Source organism: Cavia porcellus, unplaced genomic scaffold (genome assembly GCF_034190915.1).
Source record: "Cavia porcellus strain 051 isolate PalLab524CR breed Dunkin Hartley unplaced genomic scaffold, mCavPor4.1 scaffold_8, whole genome shotgun sequence".
NCBI classification, from domain to species: Eukaryota; Metazoa; Chordata; class Mammalia; order Rodentia; family Caviidae; genus Cavia; species Cavia porcellus.
The window spans coordinates 68,326,753-68,347,957 of NW_026947491.1; positions in this window are offsets into that span (position 1 = coordinate 68,326,753).

A 21,205-nucleotide genomic window follows, 5' to 3' on the forward strand; every position below is an offset into this window, starting at 1 on the left:
CTACCTCTCCACTTGCTTCCTGAAATCCTGGGCTCTGATTGAGCACTGTGGAGGAATCACACAGCAGCACAACTGTGACAATTTCTGGCCAACATGTGAGCTACTTTTGCAATTTGTTCACCTCCATGAATGTCCATGATGTGACATCTGTTCACATCTGTGCAAGTTCAAAACTTGAATGTTCCTGAACCAGGGACTTTTACTGTACTGACATCTTCTGGTAAATCTCTCACTGAGTGAGAGTTAAAAATAAATGACATCTACTACCTCAAGACAACCTTTAACTGCATGACAGGTGATATTGTACATTGCTGCTACAAGTATGTGATGTGCTATTAGAGAATCTGTCCATAAGGAAATAGTCTCTCAAGATTTTAACTCATGTTTTTCCATGACTAATGGACTTTCCACATGCATTGCACACTTCGGCAGGGTTGGTCATTGGAGGGGTGAATGAACATTGTCTGTGCTCCACAAGAACAGGCTTGGGAAGGCTTTGATTGGGTCCAGATGGCTTTCGCTATTTTTATGTATCTATCCAGCTCCCAGGATTACAACTATGTCATCAGCATTGAATCAGGCCAGAAAAAGGAGAATTCAGATCCTTTGTCTGCATAGCTTTGTAATTTGCACACGCCATTTAGGACCTTCTAAAGAAAACTGGTATGATTTTCATTTGCCTTTGCTCTACTCCACATGATTGGCAATCATGTGCCTCTGGAACTCCCCTGTACCACAGCCAGGCAGCATTCCTGCAGTGGTGACTATGTCCACTCGCGGAACACCATCCTCTTCATCAGGTGCGTCTGTTCAGTAAACCTGTCCAAAAATAAATAAATAAATTCTATACAACCTCATATCAAAGAAGCCTAATTACTGTGCATCCTAGTAGACCAATCAAGTAGAGGGCCCAGCATGGTGGCACACACTTGTGATTCCAGCATTTGGGAGCCTGGGATACATGGTGAGATCTTGCCTCAAAAAAAAAAGGGCTCTCCCTGTGGCCCCGTATTCAGGAAAGAAATTACTTTTTCCTGGGGAAAATAAATTGGGCATGCTGAACTCAGCTTCACTATATTTCTCTTGGGAGGGGATAGGTAATTAGCTTTGCCATGGTCTTCTGCCTACTTCAGTCACAAATGGCTCTTTTTGCCTTAGTATTTATTACTGCTCTTAATGATGGTAATGATATTTTGACCTCTTTTACTTTCATTTTGTTTTGTTACTTGATTGCTTAAAAACTTAGGTGAGAAGAAGTCTGACTATTCTGAGACTCTAACATTTGGTTCTTGGCTAGAAACACTGAAAAATTAAGGCTGGAATTTTGATTAAAAGAAATATACCTCTGGAAAGGATTTAAGCAACTTTAGGATTTAGATTGAGATGTATGGAAAGGGCCTTTGACAATGGCTATTCAGGATTCTCTTAAGCCAGGAAAGTTCCTACAGTTACAGATTTAATTATGTCTGCTGGGAACAAAGATTTGAGGAAACTATGAGTTATTTTTTTATCTTAACCTTAGAGACTCTTTTGTTTGTTTGTCTGATTGTTTTTGAGATAGGGTCTTACTAGGTAGCTCAGGCTGGCCTTGAATTCACTATGTAGTCCAGGCTAGCCTCAAATGCTTGGCAATCCTCCTGCCTCAGCCTTCCGAGTGCTGGGACCAGAAGTTTGTGCTGCCACACCCATATTTAACCTTAGATCTATCCAGATACCTGGATCCCAAGTCCAGGCTGATTCCTTCCCCCTTTTATTGTCCTTGTATTTTGGACACATTTTTTGTTTGTTTGTTTTTAATCTGTTCATATATTTGGCCTCTTCTATGGTACTTTGACTATCTGAGAGCTGGGTCATTGAACTCCAGTATCTACCACAGAGTTTGTTATTTAGTGGGCACTTAAATGTTTGCTAAATGAATGAAAAAACACTACCATGAAGTTTCCCAGAGAAAAGACTTTCTTCTGGCCATGTGTGCTGTGAACTTCAGTCTTCACAAAGTGACGCCATGCAGGGCAAAAGAGTTCAGACCACCAAGATCAAGAGTGATGACCTCAATAAATGTAATCCACCACATCAATAAAGCCAAAAGAATCACATGATCATTTCTATAGATGCAGAAAAAGCTTTTGATAAGGTCCAACACTCATTTATGATAAGAACCTTGCAGAAAATTGGAATAGATGGTCTTTACCTCAATATAATAAAGGCCATCTATGACAAGCCAACAGCCAGTATCATACTAAATGGCCAAAAATTCAAGGGCCTTTACTTTAAAATCAGGTACAAGACAAGGATGTCCCTTATCACTGCTCCTATTTAATATAGTACTGGAAATACTAGCCAGAGCAATTAGACAAGAGAGAGAAATAAAAGAGGTAAAGATAGGAAAAGAAGAAGTTAAATTATCATTATTTTCAGATGACATGATACTCTACATAGAGGACCCCCAAAACTCCATTGAAAGACTTTTAGATAAAATAAATAAATTCAGCAATGTAGCTGGATACAAAATCAATACTCAAAAATCAATAGCATTCCTATACAATAACAAGAAAATCACAGAGAGAAAAATAAGAGAAGCCACACCCTTCACACTAGCAACCAAAAAAATGAAACATTTAGGAATTACTCTCATGAAAGAAGTGAAAGACCTATACATGGAAAATTATAATACTGAAAAAAGAAATTGAAGATGATCTTAGAACATGGAAAGACATCCCTTGCTCATGGATAGGAAGAATAAATATTGTGAAAATGGCCATTCTTCCTAAATTGTTATACAGATTCAATGCAATCCCAATAAAAAATACCATCAACATACCTCATAGATCTCAAGAAATCACTCCTAAAATTCATCTGGAGTGAGCAGAGACCTAGAATAGCAAAGACAGTTCTAAGCAGCAAAGGCAAGGCAGGCGGCATCACAATGCCTGACTTGAAGTTATACTACAAAGCAACTGTAGTAAAATCAGCATGGTACTGGAGCCAAAACAGAGCCAAAGATCAGTGGAATAGATTAGAAGATACAACCACAACTACAAACACACTCAATCACCTTATCTTTGATAAAGGGGCCAAACAGGTTCACTGGAAGAACGACAGTTTCTTTAATAAATGGTGTTGGAAAAACTTTCTTTCCATATGCTGAAAACTAAAACTAGACCCATGCCTCTAACCATGTACTAAAATAAAATCTAAATGGATCAAAGATCTGAATATTAAAACAGAAACACTAAATCTATTGGAAGACAAATTAGGCAAAAACCTTGAAGACATAGGGGTAGGTAGAGAATTCATGAACAGGATTCAAACCACAAGGAAATACTTCCCAGAATCAATAACTGGGATCACCTCTTATTAAAAAGTTTCTGCACATCAAAAGAAATCTCCATCATAGTGAAAAGAAAACCCACAAACTAGGAAGAAATCTTAGTGAACTATCCCTCAGACAAAGGACTTCTGTCTAAAATATATAAAGAATTTAAAAAAATCAGACCCCCAAAATTCAAAGACCCAATCCAAAAATGGGCATCTGAGATGAATATGCATTTCTCAGATGAAGAAATACAAATGGCAAATAAATACATGAAAAAATATTCATCATCATTACTCATTAGAGAAATGCAAATTAAAACCACATTGAGATTTCTCTCCTGAAAGTATGGCCAGGATCAAGAAAACCACCAACAACAAATGCTGGAGAGGCTGTGGGGAAAAAGGAACTCTCCTGCACTGTTGGTGGGAGTGTAGACTGGTAGAATCTTTGTGGAGGTCAGTCTGGAGATTTCTCAAACAGCTGGGATTGGAAGTCCCATTTGTTCCAGCTATTCCACTTCTAGACATATTCCCAGAAGAAATGAAAACATCATACCACAGTGAGATATGTGCACCTATGTTTATAGCAGCACAATTTGTAATAGCCAGATCTTGGAAACAACGTAAGTGTCCATCCACTGAGGAATGGATAAAAAAGTTGTGATATTCTTATACAATGGAGTACTACTCAGCTATAAAGAATGATCACATTGAGATATTTATAAATAAATGGGTGCAGCTTGAGGCCATACTCATAAGTGAAACAAATCAAACTCACATGTATAAATACCGAATAGTTTCCCTGGTTTAAGAAATAATAAGAATACATAAAAGTATGTGGTAATCATGACTCCCCATTATATTGGTTGAAGCCATATAATGTTTTCACTCATTAATTGAAATGGTTTTATTCTGGGTTGTTTGATTTTATTGTCTGTGATAGTATGAACAGCTATGTTGAAGAAAACAAGACATCATAATAGCTAGTGCTGATTTAAAATCATCTTGTTTTGACATCCCATGAAGATTTTGTTCTTTTGTCTCCATTGGTTTTATCATATTGTATCTTATTGGATATTATTATATGTGATAGTATAAACAAAATTTTTTATAGGCAAAGAGATAATATAGAAACTATTGTTTGTTTTCTGTTAGCTGGTTCTAAATACCCTGTAATACTTTCATTCTCTTGAATGGTTTCACACTGTCTTGATAAGTTGGATGCTATAGTATACGAAGTTATACTCAAATATTTCAAGGAAAGAGTCAGGATATCCGGTGGTGAAACACTATGTTGCTTAAATTGTTGTGTTCTGACCTGTGTTGTTTTGTTGTTACGTCCTTTTTTATCTCAATCTCTCCTTTTTTTAAAAAAAATTAAAATTTTAAATTATTTTTTAATTAAAGGAAAAAATAAATTTAAAAATAGGATATATTATAGTAACCCACTTTGATTTCCTATTAACTTGATTTGAACCCCTGTATTGCTCTCACCATCTTGTTTTGACTGATTAGACTCTGTTTCTTTCTGTATGATAGTATCAAGTTTGAGGGCATAGGCAACTGCTTTGAAGGCAATAAGATTCACTATGATGCCCATTATGGTTTGATTATTATCTTCTTTTGAAGTCCTGTAAGGTCTCCAATGTTTAGGCTTTATTGGTTTTGTTCCGTACTGTTTTGTTCAATTTTATTATATCTGATGATATAGGCAACTCTTTTTAAGACAGCAAGAGGCATTATGGTAACCACTGTTGATCATCTGGTATTTTGTTTTACATCATGTAGTATGTCCATCCTTCTGTTCTGACTCTGTTTTGTTTTGTCACATTTGGTTTTATTCTCTTCAAAAAAAAAGTAATAAGAACTATGGGAGTAATAAAACCCAAAATGTGTAAATGTTATTGTAAAAAAGGGAGGAAAAGAAAGTGCTCTAAAGGATATGACTGCATATATATGTAAGTGTGTAAGATAGAAAACCATATTACTAAGTTTTTGTTGGATCATTGAACAGAACTGTTTGCAGTCTCACTGTTTGAATGTCCATTTTGTATGCTTTAATTTTGTAATTTGAACAACTATTTCTAAGATGACAATATGTAATCTATTAACTAGTGATTTCTTACTGTTTATTTTTTGAAATTCTGTATTACTTGTACCCTTTTACTGTTTTGTTTTCTCTTTAAATAAAAAAATTTTTTTTAATGTAAAAAAAAACAGTGATGACCACTGAAGTTTTATGGCCTGCTGCCCTGGTTTTAGAAACAGAGAAATTAAAAATAATATGAAAGAAAGAGACTAAAGGAACAAGTACCACCAGGCCCATGACAAGCACTTTTTCTTTTCTTTTGTTTTCTTTTTTCTAACAGATGACAGAAAGTAAACAAAATTATTCAATAAACACAATTTAATCAAATGTTATTTTTAAAGGAGAATGTTTAGTATGAAAGAGCCTAAGAACACATGTGAGGTGGGCATGATTGAAGAGAGTGGGAGAACTTGCGTTGGAACAGGACAGCTCGCTCAGAATAACAGAGAGACTGCCAGGTGTGGTGGCATACTTGGGAGGCTGAGGCAGGAGGATTGTTTTAAATTCCAGGCCTGTCGGTGTCGCTCCCGGCCGGCAGGAAAGACACACGACAAAGTCTGGCGGTGTGCAACCTTGTCTTTATTTGTCTCCGCGTGGGCCCCGCGAGGCCTCCGCTCTGCCACCAGCCCTTTCTCGCCGGTGGACTTTCTCTATCTCTCTCTGTGCTTCCTCCTCGTGGCGGGAGAGGCATTCACTTTTATAGGGCAACAGTAGCCAATCAGTTCAAAGCACGCGATGCGGGCTGACTGGCTAACATCAGCTGTTGCTAGGCAGACTATCTTACAGAGCGGGTTGTTTAAGTCGCCAGGGCAATCATGGGGCAGGAAGCAGGCGCCAACTTGGCTCACTCGATGGGAGGGGCAATCTAGCTCAGGCTCCGCTCCCACCCACAGGCCCTACGTCCGCCAAGTAAGGCGACCGGTGTCGGCCGCGGCTCCCAACACAGGCCAGCCAGGATGACTCATCCAAAAAGAAAAAAGAAAAAAAAACCGCAAAAAATCAATGAAGAGCAACAAAGAATAGAAAAAGAACTAAGAAACAGACAAAGTAAGAAAGAGGAGGGGATCTAGGGATGCACAGAGCACTGCGCATGAGAATAGGAGCTTTCTCAATGTCATTAGAAGGGGCACAAGTTTTCAAAGCAAAATACAGTAAAACAATAAACTCAAAGAGGTTAAACAAACATCCCTACCCACCTTGGATATGGCCCTAGTTCTTAATGAGATGCCACAGTAATAAGACACACTTGGCAACTCAGGAGGTCCCAGGACTCAGAACTTCTTCCTTGAATTTTCAGGGCTTCTCTCTGCTGATTGGGAACACCCAGGTCTAGCAGTGCCATCTATATTGGGCACAATGGGGAGAGGATTATTACAAAAAAGGGGCCACAGTTCACAGAGCACGTTGCAGGACTCCAGAAGTCTATCTCAAGTTTGGAGCAAAAGGAATTTTGCAGGAAAAATATCTGAGTTATAGATGACAGTGCTTAGGGGGTCTGGGCTGTTGAAAGAATCTAGAGACTCTTTCTTGTCCTGAACAAAGAGCTGGACAAGAAATTTGCAAGAGGTAACACAGTTTTGTATTCATTAAAGATAGGAAGAGAAGTATGCTTTGCAAGATTAGAGCAGACCACCAAAAGAGCATACAGTGGTCATAAATTTAGGGCACCATCTTTTCTATCCCCTACTCTGACTTCAGATCTAGACTATCCTATCAAAAACCTGATTGATCTCATTCCAGAACTGATGATAAGACTTGCTGACTGGTCCCAGGTGCAGGGTTTGGGAAGCGCCCTCTGCACAGGTGTTCTGTATCTCTGTGATTCTGTACTCCCACTGGCCCAAGTGGCTGGCCACACCCTAATCTCCTGTCTCACTGGTAATTTTCACTCAACTGCAGTTTGTCCTTCTATGGTTTCACTTACCTAAAATCAATCGTGATCTGAAAATATTAAATGGAAAATGCCCAAGATGAAGATATGTTAAGTCTGAAATTGTTCACTGTTCTGAGTAATGTGAGAAAATCTCCTGCTGTCTTACTCTTTCCAGGTTAATGTGAATCATTTCTTTGTCTTGTATAGCCATGCTGGAGATGTGCGGGGAACTGTTCAGAAGGAAGCAAAGCCCAGTAAGTCTGAGGACACCTGAGGATGTGAATCTGCTGTCTAGTGCAGGTGCAGGGTAGGATACGCTTATGTAAGGGCTGATCACTGTGCATATGCTGGTTAAGCTAGCATAAAGGAATGTAAATATGTGATAACAGCCTGCTTAAGAATAGAACCAGAAAGACACAGGCTACTCTTGCTGTGCTCTGCTCCCTGATGCCTGCTGTTCTTGCTGATGTCTTGCATACAAGTATTCTTTAACCTGGGGACCTCACCTGCTAAAATCTTCCTTGGGTCTCCCAAGCAGGCTGATAGTGTGCTATCTGCCAGTTAGTCACTTCATGCCATTTTTATGGTCAGAATTACTCTCAAGATATCAAATGCTTGCGCTCAAGTAACTGTTGTAACTACCAATGGCTCCAAAGCTTAAGAGTAACAGTGCTGACAATTTAACAATGCCTAAGAAAAGCTGCAAAGCAATTCCTTTCATGAAAAGACAAAAGTTCTAGACTTAAGAAGGAAACAAAATATCATATGCTGAGGTTGCAAAGATGTGTAATAAAAAATAATCTTTTATCTGTGAATTTGTGAAGAATGAGAAAGGAATTTGTGCTAGTTTTGCTGCCATGCCTCACATTATAAAAGTTATGACATTATATGAGAAGTATTTCGTTAATATGAAAAATTTGTACATGCATTAAATTTGTCTATGCATAAGAAAAATAATACAGAGTTTGGCAGTCTTCACAGCCTCAAGCATCCACTGGGGGTCATAGAATATAGCTCCTGTGGAGAAGGAGGCGTATTGTGCACCTTAGATTTAATATTGGCCAGGGAGTGACTAATTTGAGGATGACAAGAAATAAACGGCAAAATTTCCGTAAAGGTGGAAACCTTAGGACTCGCTGATGACTAAAATTGTGGTTTCAATGAGGAGGAAATAAGAGGAATGAAGGCAAAAGAAAGTGGGCGGCGGGGCAGCTGAGACTAGAAGGAAACAAACAGGAAAATATTTTGAGAAGACAGAATGTTGCTGGAAAGGAAAGGAAGCAGAATTGAGGAGGCTCAGTGGTTTGCTGCAAGTAGACAAGGCCTGATACCCTCAGTGTGTGCAGGATCGAGAAGAACGTAGCCTATGGAACCTCTCAGGCCTGAAATGTGGTGGTTTGTGGAAAATGTAAATTCCAGAGTACAAATACCTCATCGTGACTTGTAGTTACCCCTAAGGTAAGAGAATATAGACATGAACAAGCTTGTTAGTTCAGTCTGTCATAGATGTCTCCACATGGACTACTCTGAAAAATGCAGGCATAGAATCAGAATTCTGTTTTAATGATTAGAAGAAAAAGCATGTTATGAATGCAATCACAAGCATTGCCTTCAAGTCACAAGGTTACATTGTGGCCTCTGCAGAGTTTGACTTTGGGTCCCCCCCAAGACTTTCTGCCCATTTGTGAAACCTGAGGTCTCAATCCTTTCTTGTAATGAGCACCCCAAAAACTTCTCACTACTTAGATGCTAACGAAGCCTGTGGTGGAGCACAAAAGCTATTTTCTCTCATGTGAACCATTATTCTAGCACACTATGGAAGTGAATTTGTCTGTTTTCTACCATGGAGGTGTAGGAATTATATAAATTTCTGGGTTCAGCAAGGCAGAAAGCACTAAAAAGTTGATCAGTACCGGAGTCATTTCTGCACTGTAACAACAAACAAACCAGCCAACCAATAAACAAACAAGTCTCCTAGCTGGTGTGGTGTACACATCTATAACCCCAGCACTGGAGGGGTTAAGTTCTAAGGCCTGCTGGGCTGTGTCACATGATGCTGTCTCATAAAACCAACCAGCCAAACAAAAGTTTCCACAAATGGTCAAAATATAATTATTTATACAACTCTTGCCATCAAAAAAACTAAAGTTTTTCCACATAGTTAAAATGTAATTATTTATACCAATGACTGCCATGTAATAAACCGAAGTGACCAAGAAAAGATCTGTAATAATTGCCAAAGGAAAGTCACTCAAGAGGCTGCAGAACATACAAATAGCCTAAAGTAGTGGAATCCAGACAACCTGTCCAAACCAACAGGTGTTCAAAATATGTTTAGAGAGGAAACGCATTTCTCTTTTTTGTCAAAAGTAGTTTTTTATTTAATTAACATTCTTTTAATAGTATGTCCAAAGAAATACATGGATTTGAAGGCAATCTAGTTCTGCCCGTCACCAGCTAGCCTGGGCTCTTAGCTACATATAAACGGGCCAGTGTTAAGGCTGAAAGAAAAATATAAGTTTATTATAGGAAACAAACAGACACAGAAAGCAGAAATAGCCATTCCTCAGACAAAGCAGCTGCTTATTCCATAGACAGTCATGTGCATAAAAGAGGTGTTCATGAAAATGTGACTTCTTTATGTCAGGAAGCACATGAGCGCTGTGACCAGCATGGCTCTTGTGGTTCCTGGAACAGTGAAGGACTGTGAGAGGATGAGGAAATAAAGACCAAAACTGGGACCAGGTGGAGCCTTCTTACTCTGGAAAGAATAGGAGGAAAGGAACTGCTCCCACACTCTAGGGGAGTTCATTTATACATTTAGCAACTTAATGTCATGTGACAGACACCCCATTGCCTAGTAATCTGCATGGATGCCAGAGTCACTGCTTTCTGCAGCTAATCCCTGGCAGTCTTTGATCTCAGCCCGGCTGGCTGGCACCTGCAGGTGTGGTCAGTTTCCTGCTTCATTGGCTCCCAGCACCTGAGCTTGCTCCAAAAGTCCAACTGCCTGCTTGTTTCCTATCAGGCAGCTGCTTCACAGCCCTGTTAGTTCCCTGCCTTGGTGAGACTATAAGAGTTTGGGGTTACAGACCTGGACTCCAAAGTCAGACTGCGTAGGTTTAAATCCATCTCCAAAGCTTGTTTGCTGCTTGGCCTTGAGCCAGTGATTTAACCCATCTTAATGCTCTCAGCTTCCTGCCTCATCTTCTTTTAGAATTTCAGGTGAATCCAGTGGGGAAGGAAGAAGGAAGTGTGCATGTTCCTGAAGACCTTCGGGCTTTTTGAGCAAATTCATATTTTTCTACTGCTGTTGCCTTTGCAACCTCCAGGTCTCCAATTTCTTTAGCCTCCTGACGCAGACTCACATTAGCAACTCTCTGGTCAGTTCCCAGGCCTTCTACCTTGGACTGGTGCTCCATCCTTAATCCTTCTTGTTCCAGGAAGATGGTTCTACCTTCTTGGGCACCTAGTGGGTCCTCCAGCTCTCCAGGTTAAAACTAACCATGGTGGATTCTCCCTCTTCTGATCCTGTAACCTTATAGTAAGTCCCCGTACATAATCATACATGTATTTTCTATTGATACTTTTCCTCTAGAGACCCCCAACTGTTGTAACCCACCCAAAAAACAATGCCCCTTGATGAAAAACGAGGAAGGACCCCTGAGATGATAAACAGGTCTTTTTAAAAGAAGCACTTCTATTTTGGCTGGCCCAGCGACACAGTGCAGATGGAATTTGCAAAGCTGTGCAACTGAGTTAGAATTTTGACTGAATTTTATAGTTCATTTATGATTAGCTCATTGATCATTAAGTACATAGTGATGAGAAACAGAAACAAGGTGGGCCTTTGTTCCCCTTTGCTTGAGGTCAGAGGCATTTCACAGTGGGTGGTCAGCCAATTCATAGCCCTTGATCTGCAAACTCCAGGAACATTTGTCTCTCATAAAGGGAACAATGGTTGACACAGCATCATTTGTCTCTTACAAGGGGAACAAAAGTTGACACAGTAAACAGGTTACTTGCGGGGGGGGGGGGACACATACAGAACAGCATAATGACACGGTCAGTTAATCTATATCTATGTGGTTGGTGCTTGGTTACTAGGGTAACGAGCTCAGTACAGAATGACAATACTGCTAATAACTATCCTTTTAACTAACTATTTTTGCTAATTATTTTTTAATCAATTATTTTAATTTTTCAGCATCTTAGTATAACACAACTAATACATCACCACAGCAGGGACTCTGCATGTGACCATAAGAGTTGACAGCAGATGGTGGTAGCTGGTCCCTGACACAGGACAAGGAATTGGGACTGATCTTCCGGGCTTTTGCTTAGGAGCAGGCATGAAAGGGATGAGGCTTATAAAGGGCTGTGTAGACATCAGAGAATGACGCCAAGCACAGGCAAATGAACTGAGTAGAAATTACTCAAAGCATAATTACATGCATCAAAGAATACAGCAGTGAGAAAGTCTGAAAGTGAGTATGGGCTGTCCTCTAAAAAACCCATAAACAATCCTCATAAGAAAAATGTTTTTGGTCTTTTTCCATGGGAAGACATTCAGTAACCAAGAGAGGTGTTGAAATGGCACTGACTAAATAGCACTGCCCCTTTTACCATTGCTCATCTTCTCTTCTACTCTTTACCCCAAATGTGAAAGAACTGATGGACTCCTAGGGCATGGGGGAGGATGAGACCTCAGTGTTGCACTCTAACTAAAGAGCACCATCATCCTGCTCTGTACTCGCTGTTGCCCTAATTACTTGCCCTAATTACCCTGTAACTCCCTTCACAAAACAACTGTTTCCCGCAACTGACCACCCTGTGATCCGGCCCGCGGATCAATCCATGGGGTATATACCTGGAGGGGGAACGGGGATGAATAAAACAGGGTGGGAGACAAGAGAGAGGGAGAGAAGTTGAAGAATCCAATCAAGTCTCATTTATTCAGGAAGTGGTCAGATCCTTTATGGGCCAAAGGCAGGCTGGTGGGATAGGAAGAGGCTACAGGGTGGTTTCTGATGGGTCATTGTCACGTCCAGGTATGTGATGTAAGCAGGAGAGGATTATGGTTAATGGTTAATGTAGGCAGGCGCATTATGTGCCAATAGGAAGGAGAGGCAGGGAGGCAGCAATGGGGCTGTCGCGCCACTCTGTACAACCCTGGAGCAACTGACCACCGTGTTGTGATTTAACCAAAATGCTGCCATATTGTTATGTATCTGTCCTCACTCTGGTAACCTGTTTTCTGTGTTAACCTTTGTTCCCCTTTGTGAGGAATGCTTGTTCCCAGAAATAGATGGCCACAAGCAACCCACACCTTGTCTTAAATCTTGCCCCCATAACAAAAGACAGATATTCCTAGAATTAGCTGACCACGAGCTGCAAATTCCTGTCAAAGGAGAAACTTGTTGACCAACAACTGAAACTTCCCGTTAAAACTCTGTCCTCAAGCCAAAAGGGCACAAAGGTCTTCCTCAACCTTGTCCCCCTCCCACCCCTTGCTTTGCAGTTTTTTTCCTGACAAAAATCTAACGCAGTTATACAGCTTTGCAAACTTCAACTGCACTGTGTCACTGGGTACCAGCTTAAATAAAGCACTTCTTTTTCTTTTAAAAGACATCTTACCCCATTTTTGGACAACATCTTCGGGTCTCAATTTTGGGGTACAACACTAAGAACAGACTGCTTTTACCTTCTTGAACACGAGTTTCTAAGCAGAAGTGGATGTGGGCAGGCAAAATGGAAGAAGGTATTAATTAGATGAAAGGCTAAACATTTGAAATTAAATTGTTCTGTATTCCTAATTACTATAAATAAAGAAGATTCTGACAGTTGGAAGTGACAGGTAAAGCAAAGAGATCTGCCTGAGATATTACTCAAGGGCAGAGAAAGAAAGTGTTCAAAAGCAGTGGTAGAAGACAAACAAAACAAAAATGAAACCTATGATTGAATTCACACTTGAAGTTCTACTTATTTTTTAGACTAATTGCTATGCTTGCACCATATGCAGCCTACAAAATATGAAAACATTTGTACAGTTATTGCTGTTGCAAAATAACAGACAAGTGTGACAGGATTCCTCTTTGAGATAAGAATGCATGTTTTGTTTTCTGTATATTTTAGCTCTCTCCAATCCCAAGACTGCCAGACTCATCAGCCCTTTTGTTAGAGGCAGCTGAATTAGTTGGAAATATAGGCAGTCAGACAGGGCTGGGCTCTCAAAAGGAGCCAGCACAGAAGAGCAGATGCTTTGATCCTTGGTACCGATAAAAACGAAAAAGACCAAAAAAAAAAAAAAAAAAAAAAAAAAAAAAAAAAAAAGAGCAGATGCTTTGTGACCTTGGAGGAGAAAGACACTTCCAGCTGTGGGCCAGGTCCCAAGATAAAAGGTAAGACAAATGCACCCACACCCTAAGTGTAAACATCAGGGATTAATATTCTAAACAGGTAGGGATCACCTGGAGGAAGCCCGGAGTCACCATCCCAACCCCCTACAGAAAGAGTCACCTGCTATGTGACTTGCTTCCCCTTGTGTACCTGATTTTGGTCAATTTTATCTGAGCAATTAATCTTTTGGTTGACCATAGTTCTGTCCCACCTTATGCCCATCTACCTTGCAAATTCCCAGTTTTCCTCACCGTGAATCTGTCTCACCCCATGATTTTACTCTATAAAAACCTCTAAAAAAGACAGAATCTTTTGCAACCCGCTCAGGACCCCTTATTTTCATTCAATAAATATATTCTGCTCTTAACCTCCATTGTTCCTAAAATTCATTCTTCAATTTTAGAGAACACAACTTTATCAGACATATGGTAAGTCGAGAGTTTCATTCCGCTGTATCAAATTTATGAGAATCTGGAACTTCCTCTTCCTCCCAATAACAACATTAATAGGAGAAACAGCTTAGAAGGAAATAATTAGGTCTCAAGGAGAGGATAAATTCCAGCCAATGGGTTCTCTTCAATAAATCAAGTCTTAGAGGAGGACAAATGACAAGCTAGAAGCTAAAGACCCTAACCCAGAATCACCTGGATTCAGATGGGTACCCTGTATGTTACTTACATTCTCATGTATCTCTTGAGAAGATTGTATTTTCCACTAACATGAAGGAATTGGTGGTCCAGATAGATGCAACATAGTTTTTAAATTGACATATATTAACCATTTGAACCTGCAGTTGTAAATCATGCCCGCCGCAATAAGAAAAGAAACAATCAAATTGGAAGTGTCTTCATAAATGCCACATGAGAAGTATATGTTAAGAGCTGAGAAGATCAAGATAAGAGTCATCAGCAAATTACTTTGTGGAGAAGATAGGATGTGAGATAGATTTTGATTGATACGTAAGATTAAAATTGGCAGCAGGGAGGGAGAGATAGGCATCCCAGTGACGCAGGTTTAGCTAACTTTATTCAGTTAGTTAAAAGGTGAGGCAGCAGCTGGGGAAGGGCCTGAGCCAGTTGGGCAATCAGCCAGATTGGGAATTAAAATAAAAATAGAAAATGAACTATGACTTTGGAAGAGGAACAACCTTCCTTAGGCAATATGGAACCCAGACCACTCACTACTAAAGGGAGGTACAGCCACTTCCTTCTAAGTTCCTGAATTTCTAGAAATTATAATGCAAATTAACCAGTTTTTTCTAAGATCCCAGTCTGGTAAACTGTGTTGAAGAACTGGGTTAGAAGCCTAAGGTCCAACTGGTATTTTAAATCCACAGAACAACCTGCGCTAGGTGGTCACTAAACAACCGAGCTGCTTATCTCTAATTACCTCCAGAAAGAGAGGCCGTGCACAAATTTAGGACCCCTGCTGGAAACCCAGAAGCTATTTTTCTTATTTCCAATAAAACTCTGCTAACCCACCTGCCTTGCAAGCTGGCGGTCGTGAGTTCAATCCCCGGTACCGATAAAAATGAAAAAGACAAACAAAACAAAACAAAACTCTGCTAACCTCCTATCTCGGTTAACAGCTTCATTCTTTGATGTTTGTGGAACCATCAGGCTGGTACTCACATACTCAAGTTATAACCAGGAAAAAGTGTTATAGGCAGCTGAGTTAGAAATATTATAGGCAGTCAGACAGGGCTAGGTCCTCAAAGAAGCTAGCACAGAGGATCAGATGTCGTGTGACCTTGGAGGAGACAGACACCTTCTGCTGTGGGCCAGATCTCAAGATAAAGACAAAACAAAGATAACCACACCCAAATATTGATATTTAAATAGGTAGGGATCACCTTGAGGAAACCAGCAGTCACCATCCCAAACTTCTACAGAAGAAGTCATTGTTCTGTAAGCACGCCTGCTTGCTACATGATTCGCTTCCCCATTTGTCCCTGATTTGTTCAATTATACCTAAACAATTAATCTTATTGGTTGATCATAATTCTGTCCCACCTCATGTCCCCCTTGGGAGTTATCATTTTCCCCCCACCTTAGATACACCTCATCTCATGGTTTTGCTCTATAAAATCCCTAAAAAAGACAGTCCTTGGCAACCTACTCGGGACCTCATTCTGTCTCCTAGACAGAAGCTTGCTTTCTCTCAATAAATATATATTTCTCCTAACTTCCATTTTTCCTAAAATTTATTCTTTGATTTTAGAGAACACAAACTCATTCCAGACATCTAGCAGATTGGGAGTTTCTTTCCCCTATGTCAAAAGCAACAGGTCAGCAGGTAGATGGAGCTGCAAAATGGCTCAACTACAGAAGGTGCTACGCAGAGATTAGAGAAGAGAAAGGCATTGAGTAGGCGTGAGTGGGAGTCACTTACATTTTGTCAGCCACAAGAGCACATTGGCACTTTTAGCTGGGTGTTATTGTTGCAGGAAAACCGTCAAACCGAATGGAAGACTGCACTGAGGAATCGAGAAGGCAGTTTGTTTGTTATGCTAGCAGGCTAGGGCAACCAGGTCCAAATTACCAGGCCAGGAGTTAGCTTTGTGCTCAGTTTAAACAGTTTGCAAAAAGGAAGTACAAGGCAGATGGCAGGTTATTACATGATTGCTTACATGTGATGGATTAAGTCACATATTGTCAGACAAGTTAATTCTAAATGATAGAATTTTGGCACAGCTGAAAAGATAAGAAGTATGAAATATAAATGACCTTTATTTTAAGAATGTGGGGAGAGACACCTTGACCCTCCGGGGTCTGGCATTGTCTCCGGGAGGTGGCATTTTCTCTGGTGGACACGTGGAGTGGGGGCATACATGTAGCTTAGGTTTGGAGTGGTGCCTGAGGAGCATTAGTGATGCACAGATAGCCCATTGGTATTCATTTTGCGCCACAGGTAATTTCCTAGGAGTGGGAAAAGCTGACCTCAAGATAGAGCCCCCTGGTTCCACCTGCCAGCCTCCTCCCAGCTACAGTGTCTGGCCTAGGGCAAGATTCTTTCACTAAATAGATTTACTTAAAAGGAATTGTTTGCCATAATGTAGGAGCGTAGTGCGGATGACAGGAAGGGGTTAAAGTGGAGCAAGCAAAGTTAAGTGTGTCCTTGATTGAGCCACTTTGTCCCCTAGGAAGACCTTGAAGTAAGCTGGAAATACTGGGGCACAATTATAACATAAGAATGCATTTATAAAATAGCAAACTTACAAGTATTTCATGATCAACCAGAGGTCTCTGACCAAGTTTTATTCTGCTACTGTTATAGCCTAGTTCTAACCATTGCGCCTCATTCCTGTTCTGTATGTACCACTTAGGACCCCTCCCCTTCCTATCTTTCTAGGTTAAGTTTCTATTTCCTGAGAAAGCTGTAAAAGCCTTAGGTATCAATTTCCTATAACCCCTCATCTGGCTATCTGTAATAAAATGTGCTGTCTTTAAGGAACATTTAACTACAAGGAAGTTATCCAACTGGGTCAAAGTTTGCAACATTCCTGTGGTTTTCAGCTTTAAAACCCAACCTTTCTAGCTGTAAGGCGTGCAGTCTCCAAATTGGCTCCCAGAGATTGTGTCGCCAGGCCTGGCCTAAAATAAAGCCTTTGCTCCCCAAATTTTAATTTCTTGCTTTCTTGGATTTTATTCCGGGGTCTGAGCTATCACACTAGTTCTGCTGAATTCAATTGATCTTGACAGTATCTAAAACCCAGCTGCATACCTCTAATATTAGCACTGAGTAAGAGTAATTGTCTGCACCTTAAGGTACCCTGGGCTAGTCAAGGACATTCTGTAAGGCTCCTCCCCAGAATGTTTCTATATTATGGTAATGTCTCTAACTCTGCTCACTCTGTAAGGGTCTCTCCCCTTTTTCCAAGAGTGTTTTTATATTATGATAAAAAAAATTCCTTTGTTTCAAGGCTGTCTCCTTTCACCGGATACAGAGAGGCAGAGGGTTACCTGACCTCTGATCCGAAGTGGTGCATAGGGCAGATATTGACGATGTGTGAAGAACCGATTGGAATTCTCTGTCATGCAAACAGGAAGGGGAATTGCAGTTAGGGCTGAAGAAGAAGCAGGAAGTGGTAAGTGTTCTTGCTTTGGCCTTCCACCATGTTAGACCACTGTCAAAATGATACTTCTAATTTATACTAGGGCAGGAACCTTTTAGTACTCCTTTAACTAAGGAAAATACAAACTGGAAAAGTCAAATTGACCCAGCACATTATCAAAAGCAAAATAGCTGGACTCAGACAATCAAAGCTTACTGAATTTAGCAAGGTGCTTGCATGACAAGCAGCAAGAGCATAAACAGAGGCCACTCTTTGATTTTTAACTTGCTATAATATGTCTATAAGTTTGCTATTCTATAACTGTACTATTACTCTTTGTATAATTGTGCCCTTACATTATGGTACACTCAGGAGGCTGAGGCAGGAGGATCGCCATGGGTTTGAGGCCAGCTCAGAGTACATAGTGAGTTCAAGATCAACATGGTCTACACAATGAGACCTTCTCTAAAAAACCTTAAAAGAAAAAGAGAATACATTGGTACTTTTTAAGGAGTGCCATTGTAACTGGCACAGGAAATTAAACTTCAAAAGTTAAGGGGTTTTTTGTTTTGTTTTTAAGAGACAAAGACCTTTTCCAGACTTCCTCAGACCTAGGGCATAAATGCTACTCCTTCTTCTTCTCGGCCCAGATAAATGGATAGAATATGCAGGTGCCAGCCTCAAGCAGCGGGGACCCAGTTTCCTTTCCACAGGAAAGCAGAGCTCTGAAAGTAGCTGAGAGACATAAACCAGCACAGAGATACGACTGTCTGTTTTCCTCCTTACTAAAAAAGGCCCCTACATCCCTGTACAGTGAGACGGTGATTTGAGGGAAATAAGTTCCCTCTATTCCTCAAATTCTTGGTAGGGGAAAGGGCCTTTAAACCCCTACAAAAGCAGCTGGAAACAAAGGTCTCACGGGCCCTGCATCTTTCCAGAGCCTCCTACCTTCTCATACGGCGCCTTCCCCTTCTGTGCCCTCCTTCCCTCCACATGAAGTGTTTCGGCTTTCCCTTTTAAACTCAGTCCTTTAATCCATTACTGGGGCTCAGTTTAATCCCAGGGAGCTGCTTAGATCCCAGAGTGGAGACAGCATCTCCCCCTCCCCACCACACAAACAGCCCGCTGTGCAGGCCTGCCGTAGGTTAAGCACCACTTAACTATGCTAGACTGTGACGATGGAGTCATAGAGAAGGGCCACGCAGAGTGAGACATAGAATGTGGGTCAGCCCACACACTGCGCCAGAAAAGAACTAGTTTTGAAGACTATTTTGGCAGACATAGGACGTTCTTCCCTTTGTTGCAGTGTTCTCTTGAGCATCCTTACATCTTTTCCAACACCTTTCAAACTTCCTAACAGGAACTGTGTTCAGAGACAAGAAATTATGCATTTGAGAGGCTGTAAGACATCCTGGATTTGGACAGGCATCACCACTTTACACTTGGATAAGTGAGGAGCATTTCTTAGCCTTGTTTGTTCTCTACTGAGGGGAGGAGAGAGAGAGGAAAAGGGATGAAGAAAATTAACAACTACTAAATAAGTTTTTTGAGAAGAGGATGAGACAATAGATAATAAAGTGCCCAGTGAAAAAACTGGTAAAAAAAAAAAAAGTTCTCAACAAATAGCATAATTTCTTCTGCCCTGTGTATGTAGTAGCTCCCAGTGCAGATAAGTCCCCCCACAAAACCATGCTCAGCTAGAGCATGGAGATCTGCTTTCTAGCCCTCACCGGTTATTAAGCAGGGTAATAGCTTGGATTAGTCCTTTAACTAAAACCATCTATCTCAGATTTCTTACCATTAAGATGAGAATTGGCCCAGGTCACTGTTTGCTAGAATATAATATTATTAGCTATAGTTCTCATGCTGTATATTTGATCTCTAGATTTATTCATTCTAACTAACTATACTTTTGTACTGTTCAGCCTCTGGCTCCCCATTTTCCACTCCTGTTGTACTTTTTGTTTCTATGTGTTCAAATTTTTCTGTTTGTTTTTGATGTTTCATTTTAGGTTTCCACATATAAGTGAGATCACCCAGCATTTTCCTTTCTGTGTCTGGCTTATTTCACCTAGTGCAGTGTTTTCTGCCTTTCTTGTCTGAGGATAAATATAATTCTGTTACACAAATAAGCAACAATTTGTTCATTCATCTGTTAATGGACTCTTAGGTTGTTTCCATATCTTAGATATTATAAATAATGCTGAAATGAATGTGGAGGTACAGATAGCTTTCGGTGATGAATTCCTTTCCTTTAGTTATACACCCAGAAGAGGCATTGCTGGAGCTTAGGGTAGTTCTATTTTTAGTTTTCTGAGGAAATCCTATATTTCCCATAATGGTGTATTGATTTTTATTTCCAACAACAGTGCTTAGATGTTCCCCTTTTCTCTTACCTGCAAAACTTGTCTTCTGTCATAACTAGCATCCTAACAGAGGTGCAGTGATAGCTCACTGTGGTTTTGATCCTTATTTTTCCATTAATTGTGATGTTATCTCGAAGGAATGTGTTCTCCTTCCTTTTGCCTTCTCGTTTGAAAACGTTTTTTAAACCAATAGTCATTTGTGAAAAAACTGATTCACTTTCTTTATGATCTCTCCTGTTTGAACCGGATTAATATTATTGCACAAAGCAGCTTGTATATGCTTAATTTAAGAAAATATGCAGAATATTAAATTAAGCCAAACAATATGTGGACATTATTATAAGCATCTTGAGTGTTAAGGTTGGACACCACTGGACAAGCTGGTTTTTAAGGTTCCTGCTAACACTTTCTATATCCATAAAATAATTTAGAGCTTCTATTGTGTGTTTTTTGAGCATTCAGTCATTTTCTCTGACTTGATGGGCAGCAATCTAATGTATTAAGGAAGATAAAATGAAGACAGGAAGCAGTTAGAGACCTATTAAGCACTAGATTGAGCAGCTGAACATTCAATACAATAGGCAATCAGAAAAGAGGTCAGTGTGGGCTGGAGTGGTCAGACACAGTGTTTAGAGGAGATGATCCTTTAATGATGGCTATACTTCAAGTGGCCTGTAAGTAAGAATGAGGGCATTCAAGGGTTGAATAAAAGAAGAACCTCGTATACAATTCAAAGAAAAGAAAGGTCAACAGGAGAGCTCTCATTTTCCTAACTGGAGGATGTGTCTGTACTTACAGATGGAAAGAACAAAATAAAATACTTTGTGATGCAAATCATTGTTCCCTTCCCAGTTTCACTTTTAGCCACACCTACCCCTCGAAAACTCTACCCACTAGGCATGTCAGAAGATGGTAACTCATCTATGGAGGTGCTCAAGCCCCTAACCAAGAGTCACCCTGATTTTTCCTTAACCCCACCATTCTTTCAAAGAGTCCTACAGATTCTAGTTCTAGGATTGCCACACATCTTTGTAAAATGCATGTGTGATTGTTCTAACTTTTCTGCTTAAAATATTTAATGGCTCTCCATCAGCTATGGAATGAAGTAG